This window comes from Periplaneta americana, chromosome 2 (assembly GCF_040183065.1).
Source record: "Periplaneta americana isolate PAMFEO1 chromosome 2, P.americana_PAMFEO1_priV1, whole genome shotgun sequence".
Taxonomy (NCBI): domain Eukaryota; kingdom Metazoa; phylum Arthropoda; class Insecta; order Blattodea; family Blattidae; genus Periplaneta; species Periplaneta americana.
Genome location: NC_091118.1, coordinates 181045925 through 181064177, shown reverse-complemented (window position 1 = coordinate 181064177; position 18253 = coordinate 181045925). Strand labels below are relative to the sequence as shown.

Here is an 18253-nt window from a genome sequence, read left to right as displayed (position 1 = left end):
ACGTTTGTGAGAACATACCATTTCAATTATGAGCGGAAAATTACATCTGGCATGTGATGTCCGTCTGTGTTGACGCATTGTTTAAGGCGCTGACGAAAATTCACCTCTATTCTTTCCAGGAGACCTCTGTTGATTTGGGTGATGTGTTGACGTACTGTGTCCTTTAATTCATCTAATATTTGGGGCTTATCCTCTTAAACACGTGCCTTTAGGCACCCACATAGAAAGAAATCACTTGGATAGGTCAGGGAACCGAGGGAGCCATGGAACATCACCAAATCTCGAAATGAGACGATTGGAAAACAGGAGGCAAAGAACTGCCATTGACGCTCTGAAGATATGCGCCGTGGCCCCATCTTGCTGAAACCACCCATCTTGTATGGGTGTAAATGTAAATCGCCATGCAAAATCCGTCTTACCGTACGATTGCTGATTCCAAGAGCAGCTGAATGTCTTCGAGCAGAGCGGCCTGGGCTGCGCAGTATCGCTTATCTGACTGAAAATTTTCTGGAGTAGCCTACGCACTCTGTGTTGGGGGCCGGGCGATTTATTCTTTAGTATTGCGCCTATTTTTTTTTAAGATTTTTTAATCCAACATAAGATTGTGTCACGCACGGGAACAGAATCATTGCGATTAATATTGAATCTGTAGCAAAACTCACGCCGTATCGAGGTCACCGACTCGCCATTTCTAACAAAACAATCATACGCAAACATGCTTCCACTGCTCCAAGATGCCGACTGCAGGTGAAATGCTATGAGCCACGGAATGGACTGTCACATGCCGCATGTCTCTACCTTTCATAATGGCCGAGTACAAGCCATTTAAAAAACACTTGGTTCCCATGCCCCACCCTGTATATGCAACAGCTAAAACTCTGCCTTAAAGCTGCATGAAAGCTTCGGACGTATGCATATTGCTTTTTAATGTGATATGGGGTTTATATTGTTAGTCAAATATAGAGTTTTAGTTCACCGAAATGTATTTGTTATTATTATTATTATTATTATTATTATTATTATTATTATTATTATTTCATTTAGTTTTTTGTCCAAGGTCAGGTCTTTCACTGCAAACCCAGCTTTCTCCAATCTTTCCTATTTTCTGCCTTCCTCCACATATCTTAATGTCGTCTACCATCTGATATCTTCTTCTGCCCCGAACTCTTCTATCGCTCACCATTCCTTCCAGTGCATCCTACAGTAGGCAGTTTCTTCTTAACCAGTGACCCAACCAATTCTTCCTCCTCTTCCTGATCAGTTTCAGCATCACTCTTTCTTCACCCACACTTTCTAACACAGATTCATTTCTTACCCTGAGTGTCCACTTCACACGCTCCATTCTTCTCCATATCCACATTTCAAATGCTTTTTATTCGCTTCTCTTCACTTCGTCGTAATGTCCATGTTTCTTCCCCATATAATGTCACACTCCATAAAAAGCACTTCACTAGTCTCTTCCTTAGTTCTTTTTCCAGAGGTCCGCAGAAGATGCATCTTTTTCTATTAAAAGCTTCCTCTGCCATTGCTATCCTCCTTTTGACTTCTTGACAGTAGTTCATGTTACTGCTTATAGTACACCCCAAGTATTTGAAGCTGTCCACTTACTCTTCTGCCTCATTTAGAATTCGCAAGTTTATCTTATTTATTTTTCTTCCTATGACCACGGTTTTCGTCTTATTTGGATTTATCTTCATTCTATACTGCTCATAGCTATCATTTAGTTCCAATAGCATATCCTTTAGTGTCATTTCCTCTTCTGCTAACAACGCCATATCATCAGAAAATCTTATGAACGTTATTCTTTTCCCTCCTACTATCACTCCTCCCATGTTCTGAAAGCAGTTCCTTACTAAATCCTCCAAGTAGGTGCTGAACAGGGTAGGTGATAAAGGGCATCCTTGACGTACTCCTCCCTCATTTTCACTTCCTTCTGACATTTCTTCTCTTGTGTTATGGAATGATAGCGGGAAACGGGAGTACTCCGAGAAAAAAAACCGTCTGCAACATCATCTTCCTGCATCACAATTTCCAAAACGACATCGCCGGGGATAGAACCCGAGCCGCCTAATAGAAGATCAGCGCGCTAGTACTTGAACCACAGACGCTCCCAATCTAGAGACGTGTCTCTTCCTGCCTTGGACTGTGTAGTCACTATTGTCACCGATTCCCCCCTCGTCCCGACGTACGCAATGCAGGTCGCGATGGTTTCGTGACCGTCGATGGTAATTAATTATTGTATTACAACGCCGTATTGTGTAGAGTGCAAATGTCAGCACAGCACAAATTATTCTTTGCTAATAGCCATTAAATTTTTTCCGAAGGGCAAACAAAGATCATCAGTCACATTTAGAATACTAAAATTACTGTGGGACAAGTGGGCCGATCTTCTAAAGGTCACACAGACATACAGACTTACAGAGAGAGAGAGAGGCTGTTTGAATACGTGAATATAGCGATTGTTGTTTGCTGGGGCAATCGATATAAAAAGCGTGGCACTTCGTTTGTGCAACACTGACTCTGCCACTGATAATGTCACTTGACTTGCACCCGCCAATACAGAACTCCTCTCTGTTTGCTCATCGTAGGCTACTAATACCGTTCGGCAAAGGTACGTAGAATAGGTTATATGCAGTTTTCTCTAGTTTTATCTAATTGCATATTTAAAGTTCTTAGTCGATACTTTATCAATAGTAATCTCACTAGAGCAGCGGTGACCAAACTAGGTATCGTGATTACATCGTGTAGGCTAATCAAAAACATTAATACTGGTAAGGGGAGTTTCCTGTACATTGCTCTCTGTCTCGCTTACGTACTGAAGGTAAGCAGTGTCGGTACCATGTCGCTCTACAAACCCTCTGTCTCTAGCAGGAACAGAAGTTTTCGTACAGAGTGGGAAGAGGAATTTATTCGCTGTTCTGTCGGAGAAAATATAATATGTTGCTTTGCTCAACGGTTCAATTAGTAGTAATATATGAAGAGGCCACTGCAAGAATAATGGATGTCATTTGGAATACATTTTGCAGGAGAAGCAATTGAAAGTTTCAAATGCTTAGCGCTCAAAGTTTAACTGTGATTTTCCGATCATTACTGGTCAATGATTATCAGTGTTAATGCCATATAACTCTGTATGTACATTCTATAAGTCTTAAGCTATGCATTGACAGTCTTGGTTCATTTTCGACAAGAAAGTGACATCCATCATTCTTGCAGTGGATTCTTCATATAGAAGCGATATTACAGGACATTACGCTGATACACAGGCATAACAGGTATTATTGTTATTGTTGTTATTATTATTATTATAATTATTATTATTATTATTATTATTATTTATCAGCATGTGTCACCATAATTCTTATATACGTGCCTGAATATATACAGGCCTACATCTTCTCCTGAAGGATAAAATAATTACTGCGCTATATCTCCATTTTAATTTATTTTTTTAATATTTCGATGACTGTTATCAGTTATTTACTAGTTATTGATTTAATAATAATGATAATATTAACAGTAATAATAATAATGATAATAACAATAATAATAATAATAATAATAATAATAATAATAATAATAATAATAATAATTTCAAGGGAAAATTGTTCCGGGGCCGGGTATCGATCCCGGGACCCTTCGCTTAGCGCGCGAACGCTCTACCGACTGAGCTACCCCAGGAACTATACACGACATCGTCACAATTTTTCCTTTATATATATATATATATATATATATATATATATCCACACAACTCACATGAGCTGACAAGACGCCAGAACTCAACTGTGAGTGCACACGATACTGTGTGACTTAAATTGTGACTTTCTGTTAACGTACCTTCTGTAACGAATGTATTATACAAATCTGGCTTTCAGGTAGTAGCTCCCTGTAAAGCTTTACAGGGAGCTACTATCTGATAACCAGATTTGTATAATAATAATAATAATAATAATAATAATAATAATAATAAAATTAATAATAATAATGATAGCTTTATCAGTAGCAGCAGTAACAACAACAACAATAATAATAATAATAATAATAATAATAATAATAATAATAATAATAATAACAATAATATAGAAGAAATGATTGAATATTACGTGCTAGTGTAGTATTGAAAGATGCTATTAAACTCCAAGAACTGAAATCAGCCTTAAACCATCGTCATGAAAAGAAAGATGACATAAGTAAACGAAATAGCTCGTTCTCTTAAGCCTTCCAACGAAGGAGAGTTTTATAAAAGCGTAATGATCAAGGTGGCTGAAATAATTTGCCCAATGAAAGTTAATTAATCTTGAAAACTGCATATTTCTCAACTAAATATCCAGAAGATAATTCAAGAAATTTCTGATTGTGTTCATGAGGAATATTTAAAAAAAGCAAAAAAAAAATTGTATATATTTTTTATTGCCTCTTGATGACAGTAATGACATTACTGATACAGCAAAGCTTGCTATTTTTATTCGCGGGTTGATGAAGAACTCAATGTTGGTGCACGAACCACCACTGGTTGTAGTTTTCATGCCATGTACCTCTCCCCTGTGTTCTTACTTCTTAGACTGTCTCTCGCGTGTAATCACTGCCGTTCGAGTTTTGGTCACCGCTGCACTAGAGGCTTTGATTTATCTAGAGAAAATCAAAAGTCGAGTGGGATTTAATTGACTATTACACGATTAGAAGAAAAAGTATTCTAATACAATAAAATATTAATTCACTTACTATAATTCTAATTCACCAATGTTAGCTTCACCAATACGTTTGAACGGAGCCACCATTTTCAGTCGACTATCTATGCGGGAAACAAATCGAAAAACACGTTTTATAGTACCGTAAAGAATTTGCTACTCTAATACAGTATACAGTATAGTGAGTGATGGAAAATCAAAGAAAAGTAAGACAGAAATGAGCGAGATGGCTTTCTTAGTGACTGTTTGACGTCCCTGCTTAAGACAACACAACAAGTCACGATCTTGACTCCATGACATGAGTCTCTGAGTACGTTTCTTACACATTATCAGGCTGATGTTATGTTTTGGGTAAACCCTCCAGAGAGTAAAAAAATTCTAAATAACTTTTTGAGAGTGCAAAAAATATTAACTTTTGAAGTATGACATAGTAAATTTTATATGGTTCATATGCAGAGACTAAGAGGAAGGCAGAAAATGGAAAGAATGGAGAATGCTGGGTTTGCAGTGACAGAGCTGCCCTTGGGTAGTACACTATGTAGGTTTATATATTGTATAGTATATAATTAATTTTCTTTTCTTTTGTTGCAGGTACGCACCTGATAAAGTTGGTAGAACTGACATGGCTCAGGAGTACCGGATTCGAGTCCCTGGCGAATCGTTTTCATTCAGTTCTGCCAACAATCTAATGCATAGTTGGCTAAGAGAAACACATATGTGAGTATGAAAATGAAAGCATTTTATATTTTGTGTCTATTAAGTGTGAAAAGTACGACTGGTGCAACAACTGAACTATTTCTTATTAAATAAAGCAAAAAAACATTTTTTTTTTTCGTAAAAAGAACTCAAATATGTATAATGCCAGAGATCAAAATATATTAATTGTCAGTTTACATTTTGGACAATGCTCGAAATTTATATACAGATTAAAATAAAACAAAAATACATGTTTAATATTTTGGTTGTTGGCGACTTAGATATAGTCTGGATCTTGTTACTTTATAGCATAACGGTGTAACCTGACCATTCCCCCGCCCCTACTACTACGTAATATGCCAGTGGATTATAGTAATTTTCTAGTTGTGAAGCTAATTTTTCTTTAGCGAACATTGTTTCGAATTTCGATACTGACAAATGCTAGTCTGTAACTAGCAGGTACTTTCTAACTGTTATGTTGACAACCTTTCAAACGAAAGTTACTAGCGAGTGTTATTTGAAATTAGAACATCATTTTATTAATAATTAATAATATTAATATTAATAAGCAGGGAAAGGATTTATATGTAAATACATATTTACTTATAAAGCTAATATAATTTATATTTTGCATTATCTTTATGTTTCACAATGTGTAGGGTTGAAAAATCCTACTTTTATTTTCCATATTTTTCCATATTTTAGAGTTTAGTACATATTTTCGTTAATTTCCATATATTTTCCATATTTCATATAAAACAGTCCATATTATATTAGGTTTAACAATAAAACAAAACAAAATTCCATTAACTTTTAAAAATACATTTCAACAATAGAGATTTAAACACATGTTCAGTAATCCCTTTAACATCAGAGTTATTTGAAAATTAGCAGTCCTATCAACAATGGGAAAGTAAGTTACAAAACTGTATTAATTTAATTTAAAATTTTTAACAGACTTCAGTTGTGCAGCTCAACAGTTAAATGCCAGTCAGAGTACACATAGGTTCAGTTTTGTAAATCATATTATAAAGACGGTAAATATGCCAAAAGTACGTCATTCAGTCAATTTAAAATCAAAACTAACAAGTTACATTTCAGAATTTAAAGAAGATGGTTTATCAACTGACAATAAAATATTATTTTGTAATTTGTGTCAGTGTGCAGTATCATCTACACAAAAGTTCCTGGTGCAACAACACATTACAACTAGTAAACATCAGGCCAACAAACAACTAAATTCCAAGCAGAGACAATTGTTTTTAACACAACCAACAACATCGAATGTAAGATCTGAGTTTAACATCGACCTGTGCCGTTCTCTCATCTCTGCTGATATTCCTCTCTACAAACTAAAGAATAAGGTCTTCAGGGAATTCCTTGAAAAATATACTCAACATACAATCCCGGATGAGTCAACACTTAGGAAGACGTATGCTCCATCCATCTACGATGAGACAATACAGAAGATAAGAGATGAAATTAAAGATAGTTCAATTTGGGTTTCCATTGATGAGACTACCGACAAAGAAGGTAGACTTGTTGGTAATGTAGTTATCGGTTTGTTAAGTGAACAATATTCTGAACGAATTCTTTTACATTGTGATGTTCTAGAAAAGTGCAATAACAAAACTATAGTTAAACTGTTCAACGAAGCTATGGGTATCCTGTGGCCAAAGGGTATTATGTACGATAATGTGTTATTCTTTATTAGCGATGCTGCCCCTTATATGGTCAAAGCTGGACAAGCATTATCTGTTGTATATCCTAAATTGACTCATTTTACTTGTGTGGCGCATGCATTTCATCGTGTGGCAGAAGTGGTCAGAGACAATTTCCCTAAAGTAGATTTGTTGATTTCATCAGTGAAAAAAGTATTTCTCAAAGCTCCCAGTAGAGTTAACGTGTTGAAAGAAATGTACCCTGAAATTCCATTGCCACCAAAGCCAATTTTAACTAGATGGGTACATGGCTAGAAGCAGTTGAATATTATGCCGAACATATAGACTCTATTAACAATGTTCTCCTTGCATTGGACTCTGAAGATGCAGTCTCAATTGATACTGCGAAAACAGTTACCTGTGACATAAGTGTGAAGAATGACTTAGCTCACATTCAGCATACATTTTCATGCATCATAAAAACGCTCAAAAGTCTCCAAAATAGGCACCTTTCACTATCTGAAAGTTTTGAAATTATAAATAGTACTGTGGAACAACTGAATCGTGGTAGAGGTAAAGTTGCAGATGCAGTAAGAGCTAAGGTGGACACTGTACTTTCAAAAAACCCTGGATATGAAGAACTACAAAAGGTTGTTGCTGTGATGAGTGGTGAATCAACAGTGAAGATTAACTTGGACTTATCCCCAGCAGACATTGTGAAATTGAATTATGTACCAGTTACTTCTTGTGACGTCGAACGCTCTTTTAGTCAGTATAAATCTATCCTCAGAGACAATAGAAGAAGATTCACTTTTCAGCACTTGAAAGAAATGTTTGTAACCTATTGTTATGGTAACAGACAATAAAAATTGTGTTTTGTTGAAACTACATTGGAAGATAAGGTACGTCCATTATATTTTTTGTTTAGTTTGATTAAAATGTACCAATATTTAACGTACATAGTCATTTTTTTATAATTTTAAGTCCATATTTAATTCCATATTTTGGTAAAAATCCATATTTAATTCCATATTTTGGTAAAAATAACTACATATATATTTACATATTTCATATATTTTTAGTCCATATAAATCCGTTCCCTGTTAATAAGTAATACATTATTATTTTCAGTTTTAAATTGATATATGGTTTTCGAATTTCATAATAATCATTTCACGTGGTCAAACAAATTACATTCTTAGGTTAATTAAATCTCATAAATCATAAACTGTTTAGTCAAACCAATGAATTTCAAGTTTGGGAGAAAAAATATTTTTATATTAGATCAATTACAAATAAATTGTTATTATTTTTATTTTTATTATTTCCGTACATACATTACAATTTACTTCCTTTGGTGATATCTGGGAATGGGTGGTAACATTGAAAAGACGGACATATTAACTTTTTAGGAACTAATCTTACACGAACTCCATTCTACAGATGCTATCATCTGCTTCCTAATTCAGATTTAAAGAAGCCATATAGTTATGTTTGAGGTTTTAGATTGTATACTAATTGTATTGTACGCAAGAACTAATACGCAGCCTTGTCATTGACCTATTTCTACAGTATCATTTTGTCATAGAATGTATAAATTCTGTAATTGAAATGCTTTTGAAACAACAAAAATTCGGCCTCATCTCACCAAAAATTATTTTGCTATTTCTAATTTCATCGACGCTAAAATAACACAGTAGTTGGTGCAGCGTCGTTAAATAAGTAACTGAAAACCTCTGTACTTCAAAAGATCCTTTAAATAAAAATAACAATCTTCATGTATATTGCAATGATAACCCATTGAGAATTTTTGTCGGACTCCATTGATACAGGTTCAACATGTTGAGTTTCTAAGACAAGACGCGATATCTCATTGGCATTCAATAAACATCCATGTTCAGATGGGATTGAAAGTCATAAGTTGGAATTTACCAAGTAAAGCACACTTGTAAAAAATATCTCGTCTATTCACTCGTTAAGCCGGGTTAAGCATTTCTTTCCCGCTCCACTGAAACAAACATTAGCTCAAACACTCGTAATGCCGCATTTTGACTATTATGACGTGTTGGTCACTGACTGAAGCACCGAACTCTGGGAAAAATTACGTGTTCATAATACGTGTATAAGATATGTATGCAATGTCCGACGATACGATCATATTTCACCATTTTTCGAATCGTTATCTTGACTCCGGCTCAAAGATCGCAGAACTTTGCACTGTCTTTCTCTTCTATTTCAAATTCTGCGCATCTCAACCCCAAGTTATCTGTCGTCTCGTCTTGTGTATTTATGTTCCAACCATAACCTAAATACTCGATCTCAGATCACCGGTACATTGAGTATACCTCATTATAATACTTCCCGATACTCTTCATCATTCACCGTTTCAATTTCTCGTCATTGGTACTTCCTACATCATACCTTAAGGGGCTGTCAGACATTTACTAATTTCGAAATCCTGTTGTCAGCTAGGCTGCTTAGACAGTGAGTTTTCCTAAAATGTAATTTTTTCTAATATTTGATTTTTATTTTTAATATATAAATTTTCTTTATTATTTTAACAATTACTTCAATTCACATGGATTTAATTGTTTGATTCTTAGAATTACATGTAACTAAACTTGTTTTCATTTTATTGTTATTATTATTATTATTATTATTGTTATTATTACTATTAATTGTATATTGTTCCTGTATTTCTGCCATTTTTATATTTACTATTGTTCTTATACTGGTTGAGTGAAAGAGAAGGCTTTATGGCCTTAAGGGTATATGTACGTGAACGACCACAAATATTATGAGAAAATGCAGGCTCTAAATTTCTAAAATTTTATAAGGAAATGAACTCACAATTGGACAAAAATTACAAGGTACCACAACAAGATTTATTAGAACTTAAATATCTGATAAAAGTATAAAAAAGTTTACTAATAATATTTTTTAGTATTTACTTTTTACTTTAAATTTAATTTTCCATAATTTGACAATTTTCACACATATTATTTCATAACTTCACAACAATTAGAGATAGAATTATGAAATTTGGTATACTGATTTAACATACATTTATGCCCATTTCTTTGAAAATAGAAAAATTAGGTCACAAAACATTATGTAAATTTTAATACATTTTATATAGGACAAATAAAAAATTAATTGTGTTAAAATAAAGAACTCTACATGTCTGAGAGTAGTCTACTTTTCAGAAATAACTGTTTATTACATGCAGGAAAAATATTAAAACTGCCAGAGAGACCATAACAATGTTATGGTTACCAATTAATGATGTAACTGCAGAATTTTTTGTGTTTTTTTTCATAGTTTGATAAAACTGGTTTGAAAAATATTATTAGTAACCTTTTTTATAGTTTTATCAGATATTTAAGTTCTAATAAGTCTTGTTGTGGCACCTTGTAATTTTTGTCCAATTGTGAGTTCGTCTTCTTATAAAATTTTATAAATTTAGAGCCTGCATTTACTAATAATATTTTTTAGTATTCACTTTTTACTTTAAATTAAATTTTCCATAATTTGACAATTTTCACACATATTTTTTCATAACTTCACAATCATTAGAGATAGAATTATAAAATTTGGTATACTGATTTAACATGCATTTATGCCCATTTCTATGAAAATAGAAAAATTAGGTCACAAAACATTATGTAAATTTTAATATATTTTATATAGGACAAATAAAAAATTAATTGTATTAAAATAAACAACTCTACATGTCTGAGAGTAGTCTACTTTTCAGAAATAACTGTATATTACATGCAGGAAAAATTTTAAAAATGTCAGAGAGACCATAACGATGTTATGGTTACCAATTAATGATGTAACTGCAGAATTATTTTTGTTTTTTTCATAGTCTGATAAAACTGGTTTGAAAAATATTATTAGTATTCTTTTTATACTTTTATCAGATATTTAAGTTCTAATAAGTCTTGTTGTGGTACCTTGTAAGTTTTGTCCAATTGTGAGTTCATTTTCTTATAAAATGTTATAAATTTAGAGCCTGCATTTTCTGATAATATTTGTGGTCGTTCACTTACATATACCCTTAAGGGGACACACTACTGAGTTTTCGTCAATTTGGTCAATGTTAAAAGTTATTTTTTTTTTACTGATGAACTGTATTGACTAGGAACAAACCCATGCACCATTTCATTGTAGGTAGTCTTAGCATCATTTTAAAAGTTTAAGAAACAAATTATCTTTGTATGAGACCCAGATATTTGTTTACTAAAATTATGGACACTTTTTTATATTTTATTTTTTTCCGAGTACATTTTTCAACATAAAATTTTAAAAATAATTGTGCACATGTAACTCATCAACATCTATTCGATTTTAAAATTTCAAAACCATACATTCAAAATTGTGGAGATTAGAAATCTCAGTAGCGTGTCCCCTTAACTCTGCTAGTAGAAATAAATATACTAAATAAATAAAATAACTGTAGATTCCTTGCTTCAGTACTTCGGAAATTATACATTGCAGAATGATGCGAAACTTTTGACACCCCTTGTAAGTGAACGTGTGGTTTGGTAGAAGGCATCCAGCGTGAACTTGTCTTCTTGATATGTAATACAGACAACAGGAAATTAAAGTTCTAAATGCCGGAGTCTAAATTGGCATTATTATCTGGCAGCGTATTATGCAGCCTGAACTTGTCCGTCATTTATTGAAATGGGAGCAGTGGGCTTTTAAATTGTTTTAACCCCTGTTTGGTTGTTGCACTGAAGCCGTTTTAAGAGGAGAAGGAATCAGATAACACGCAAGAAATTGTTGCATTACTTTGAAGTAGAGAGTCTTAATACAATTTTAAAAGAGAGAACTGTTAACACGCCATGTTACAGTCTATTGATCAAATTCCTGTACACATTTTATACAGTGAGTTCGCCTACGAGATGTTCAGCTCGTCTGGAAGTACGCGCGGGAAACCTTGTGTATGTTTGACTGACGGAAATTAGACATTTTCTGGAGAAGTTTCGCGGCAATTGGAACAGTTTGGCGTGCGTTATGATTGCTGCAGTTAATGATGTTCCTTTCAAGGCGTAGGTGTGTTGCTAACAACTTAAAATTCAGTAAAATACTAGGAAATGCCTTCTTAAATGTTTCGGTTCAATTACAGATTAGTTAGCACTGGAATTTTTGTGTTTTTATTACAAATTATATGTTTTTGTTGTACGTAATGTATTTGTAACTTACTATAAATATAAATTCGATAAGTTAATACTTCGAGGTAAAGGTAAAGGTAAAGGTATCCCCGTAACATGCCATGAAGGCACTTGGGGGGCATGGAGGTAGAGCCCCATTCTTTCCATGACCTTGGCACTAGAATGAGGCCTTTTACCCCCGGGAAAGACCCGGTACTCAATTTTATAGGAGGCTGAGTGAACCTCGGGGCCGTTCTGAAAGTTTGGCAACGAGAAAAAATCCTGTCACCACCTGGGATCGAACCCCGGACCTTCCAGTCCGTAGCCAGCTGCTCTACCAACTGAGCTACCCTGTCGCCTAATATTTCGATGCAATCTATTTAAAAAAAAAAAAAAAAAAAAAAAAAAAAAAAAAAAAAAAAAAAAAAAAAAAAAAAAAAAAAAAAAAAACTTTTGGGTACAATATAATACAATTGGCAGCTGCTCTACCAACTGAGCTACCCGGTCGCCTAATATTTCGATGCATTCTATAAAATGAACGAAATATTAAAAAAAGAGAAACTTTTGGGTACAATATAATACAATTGGCAGTTTTTGTATCGTTATAATTTCAGAAATTGAAACAATTTCAACAAACTTTTATCCATTTGAAATTAAGTAAATGAGATACAATAAGTAATGTATTCCCAGAAATAAAATTTTAGACTTACATCACAATTTCAAGAAACAAAGCTGTTATTCATATATTTTTTTCTAAATTTTAAGTAGATATCTTTCAGCATTTTAATTATACCTTAAAATGAGATGCATATATAAACCATTCTGAATCTTGCGTACACTACTTTTAACACTTGAATACAATTAATTGATTAACTAGTGGACTTACTCGTGTTAATTATGTAAGATTTGTCCGGCTTACAGCTGTTTCAGTGCTTCACGCACCATCCTCAGAGCTTACTAGATTACGGCGTCATCTCGAACTTCTCTGTCTGTTATGTGGGTGTGTTTGATTGTTGAAAGGTGTTGAAGAGTGGAGTAAAATAGTGTGTGTGTACTGAAATTGATCTGTGTGTTGAGACACCTTTCAACAATCAAACACACCCACATAAGAGACAGAGAAGTTCGAGATGACGCCGTGATCTAGTAGGCTCTGAAGATGGTGCGTGAAGCACTGAAACAGCTGTAAGCCGGACAAATCTTACATAATTAACACGAGTAAATCCACTAGTTAATCAATTAAGCATATATAAAATTACATAAAACATAAAATGGTAGCAACTTTTGTAACTTAAATTTTAATATAATTTTTTACTTAGTTATTTAACGATACTGTATCAACTACGAGTTTATTTAGCGTAGATGTAAATGGTGGTAGCGAGATGAGTCCGAGGATTCGCCATAGATTACCTGACATTTGCCTTACAGTTAGGGAAAACCTCGGAAAAATCCAACTAGATAATCAGCCCAACGGGAATCGAACCTGCTTCCGAGCGCAACTCCGGATCGTCAGACAAGCCCTTTCCGACTGAGCTAAGTCTGTGGTTAATTGTGATATGTTGAGAGGAAAAGGAATATGAGGTTTCTTTAATTTCATTAACTTCAGGATTGTTAACAGAAGCGGTGATTTGTCTGTTAGGCCTTCTGTAAAATCAGAATCTGACTCTATACAGGGTGGAAGGGGACCGATGGATAAAAATATAAGAGGTGATTCTACCTGTTAAATATAACGTAACTTTTAGTACACTTTTCCTTCGATGAAGCACCGTTAAGCAAGGAAAAAATAGTCTTTGCCCAATGTTTGCAGCGCTCTATTGCGGTAATGGCCAGAGAGAAATGGCTGATTGCTATACAAGCAGATAGGTGAAAATAATCTGAATAATTCTGTAGCCCTTTGGAAAAGTGACACAAGTCAAAAATGTTAGTTTTATAGGAAAAGGAAAAAAAAAAACTGTCTTCACACTGGTTTATGTCGATTTGATTTTCTTCTGTATGAATTATTCTAATGGGGGAAATACTTATGTCCCTTTTTCCAAGCGAGCAGATGTTCCGTAAATTGTCAATAAATTAATAAAACATGTTTATGGAAACTGACTTATGCCACTTTTTCCCAAACATTGCAGAGTTAATGTCTTGAGTTTTTTTTTTTTTTTTTTTTTGCAAATTAAACCGTTTAGCCATGAATTTAAATTGAATAATTGCGAAAATCGTTAAAATAAATCTTGCAACAGCAGAGGGGGAGGGTAAGGTCAGGGATGAGTGGCCGTGATTGCTAGAGTTATTGCAGCAGCCATGATATTGCCAAATGCTTCATAGAAACATAACGATTTCCTCTAAAACGGTGAATGTTAAAAAAAAACTTATTTAGATTTTTTAAACCTCTCTTCATGCTCTATTACCAGTTTCATTTTGGTGCAATGATTACCTCCCACTCTATACGGTATATAAATTCCAATAGAAAGAGTTTGATAGTAATTTTGTGAAATTTAAATTGAGAATATTGTGAAATATTTGCTTTGACGTTACATCCACAAGAAAGTCTTTGATTAAATATTTTTTTTAAATCGAAATTTGGAGTCAATTTTACGACCAATCACAAACTTTTCAAAGAAAACCACTTCTATCATTTTTTTTTTCAGTTTTTACTTAAATATGAAAATTCTAAATAGTGATGATAATAAATTTGTAGTTAATTTTTCTCTAAATTTGGAAATTGATTGCACATGATCATTTTAAAGAATGATATATATATATATATATATATATATATATATATATATTTGTCTTTAGTTTTCTTATCACAACAATTATTTAATCAATTCGCTTCAGAAATCGAAATTTATTATCCGTTTTAAAATTGTTCTTTACAGTTTCAGTGTACTAAATTTAACACTTTTTTTTTCTAATTTCGTGTACTATTAAATGTGGAGAATGGAGAAATATACATAACTCAGAACTGTATGAATCCAATACCAAAAAGATCTAGAAATCACAACAGCTGGCTTCCCAGTTGGCGAACTCACTGTATAAAGACTTAACTCACTTTAGACTTGAAGTATGAAACGAGTTATCTGGTTCTTACGTAACATATCTAGATTACGATTTCAGACACCTTCATAATATCATAGACTGTAATTTAGAATCGATTCCCACTAAAATTTTGTATCCTTATGCAATCAACTGTGAATGTCTCTCCTATATAATAATAATTACTATTGGACGTCATGATCGTCATAGCGTTTGGAATGACCTGCTATACGGGCGTTGGCTCGCTGATGGAGTCAGGCAGACACACAAAGCTATATACCAGACAGCGTGTAAAGCGAGAAGGAAAATTAATGCATTGATTAATTTCTTCTCCTATTATACAGCGCATAGTCGCTAAAGAAAGAGGAAGAAAGACAGCTGAAGTTGTTTGGGGTATTGCCCCTCCTCTTTTTTCTCTGTTTGTCCCGCTCTTCTCCATTATTTATTCTTTCCTTTCTCCTCTCCGTGCTCCCTTTTACTTACCATTAAGACTTCATTAGATTCTGATAAATTAATTATTACTTTTGATTGAGCCCTACCACAATATATTATGACGACACAACTGTAAGCGTATTTTCGTGTGAACGTTCCATTTTCAAAGGGTGAGAGCAAAGTGGTTTGAAGTCTGTGTCTGACTGTCTCTGTAACAGAGGGAAATGAGACGAATATAACGATGTTGCACACGGAAACATAAAGACTGGGGGTGTGCTTCTGCTATAGGGAGTTTCAAAACAGTTGAGTCGGTCAGAAGTTGTCCTCAAGGGCGTAGCAATTTGCATACTTGTCAGCGGCCAAACCGATAATTAAATACTAAAGGCGGGTTCACAATAAACAGGGAACGGAAACGACAACGAGAACGGAAATAATGTTAAAATAACTATATTTAATGTGAGTATTCACAATAGTTAATTGTGAATGCTGTCATTTAAAAACATTTATTTTAAAAATATTTCCGTTCTCGTTCTCTTTGTCGTTCCCGTTCCCGGTTTATTGTGAACCAGCCTTTAATCATGAACGTAACGATTCCACGTACTGGGGCCTATTTCGCGAAAGCATAAATTACAAGTGTGCAAATTTACAGAAAGCAGACTTTATAGCTACAAATTACAATAAAATATGTTTGGCAAATCATTTTAAAATATTCCTGTAATTGTAACAGTGATATATAAAATTTAAAAAGGCATATGACTCTGTTAAGAGAGAAGTTTTGTATGATATTATTATTGAATTTGGTATTCCCAAGAAACTAGTTCGATTAATTAAAAAGTGTCTCAGTGAAACGTACAGCAGAGTTCGTATAGGTCAGTTTCTGTCAGATGCGTTTCCAATTCACTGCGGGCTAAAGCAAGGAGATGCACTATCACCTTTACTTTATAACTTTGCTCTAGAGTATGCCATTTGGAAAGTCCAGGATAACAGAGAGGGTTTGGAATTGAACGGGTTACATTAGCTGCTTGTCTATGCGGATGATGTGAATATGTTACGAGAAAATCCACAAACTATTAAGGAAAGCACGCAAGCAAAGATATAGATTTGGTTAGAAATACAGATATGTTATGATATTAAGGAAAACATTGGAATTTTACTTGAAGCAAGCAAAGAGAGATATTTGGGTAGAGATATAGATACGTTAGGAGAAAATCCACAAACTATTATTAGGGAAAACACGGAAATTTTACTTGAAGCAAACAAAGAGATACATTTGGAAGTAAATCCCGGAAAGACAAAGTATATGATCATATCTCGTGATCAGAACATGGCACGAAATGGAAATATAAAAATTGGAAATTTATCTTTGAAAATGTGGAAAAATTCAAATATTTTGGAGTAACAGTAACAAATATTAATGACACTCTGGAGAAAGTTAAATGCAGAATAAATATGAGAAACGCCTCATTTCGAGATCTATCGATCCCCATAGTTTATCGCAGAGGTCCTGAACGGCCCTGAAGCTATATCATCTTTTTATTTATAGTGATTTTTATGAAAACATTTCAACATAGTTAAATTGTAAATTTGTTGAATATTATGAAGAAATCAAATATATTGGGTAGCCAACAGATTTTGGCAAACGAATTTTAATTATTCTTTTTTGAAACAGGCAACGGAATAATATGTGATTTAGCACTTACTCTCCATCTAGATCTAATAATACCGTATCAAAGTGTAGACTCAAATATAGCTAAATATACTATTCTTAAAATGCGAATGGCCAAATAATTTTGGATAATGACAAATTTATAAATAGTTTTACGAAGCCTTTTACATAAGTAAGCTATATAATAGACTGTTTCAACTTATCCTGATATCTTTCATATATATTATTTTAATGTGCCGAAGTACATATGATGTTTCCATGCAGATATTTTGCGTCATCATACGACTTACTCCGTCGGATCCCGGCCAACTAGTCACTCATATCGAGTGCACCTCAGCACATGTGTGGACTTCGGTCCTGCGTTCATAGACATCTATGACGTAGTGCAGAGGTCGGCCACTAGAGGGAACCCAAGAGTTGGAGCTTAATCTGAGACGATTCTGACCGGCGTCGGAGTTGTATCCGGTGTGGCTTAGTGGATAAAGCATCAGCACGTAGAGCTGAAAACCCAGGTTCAAATCCCGGCGCCGGAGAGAATTTTTCTCCATTCCATTACTCTTTCATCGTCTGATATCTTTCGTCTAATAGGCCTACTATACCCTTACAGTCACAATTCAATAGTTTCGGTCGGAAGTTAGATACAGAATTACCTTCAGAAATGAACAGTTGAGCTTTATGGCACATTCTATAGCAGGAAAAGGCAAATGCATCGAGAAATTAATATGGATTATTTCTGAGTGCTATTAGTACCGCTGCTACTGCCTGAAGTTTAAATAGAAAGCAAGAGACTTGTATCACATCAAAGCAGACCGAACAAAGAGAGAAATAATAAAAGAGATTGAGGGATAGCGGGGGAGGGGTGGAAGAGTTGTGCAAGGCCTACGTATAAAATGTCAGCCAGGAAGAGAGAGTGAGAAGGAATGG

At 34.1% G+C, this 18253-nt stretch overlaps 1 protein-coding gene and 1 non-coding gene across 6 annotated transcripts in view; one reads left to right on the top strand and one right to left on the bottom strand.

Annotated features, from left to right (window-relative positions):
• dac (dachshund family transcription factor) overlaps window positions 1-18253 on the top strand; it is a 1230461-nt gene that overhangs the window by 322772 nt on the left and 889436 nt on the right. The gene's annotated exons all lie outside the window — the stretch shown is intronic.
• Window positions 3606-3679, bottom strand: TRNAS-GCU (transfer RNA serine (anticodon GCU)). The gene has a single exon. It is a non-coding gene; the product is annotated as a tRNA-Ser (tRNA).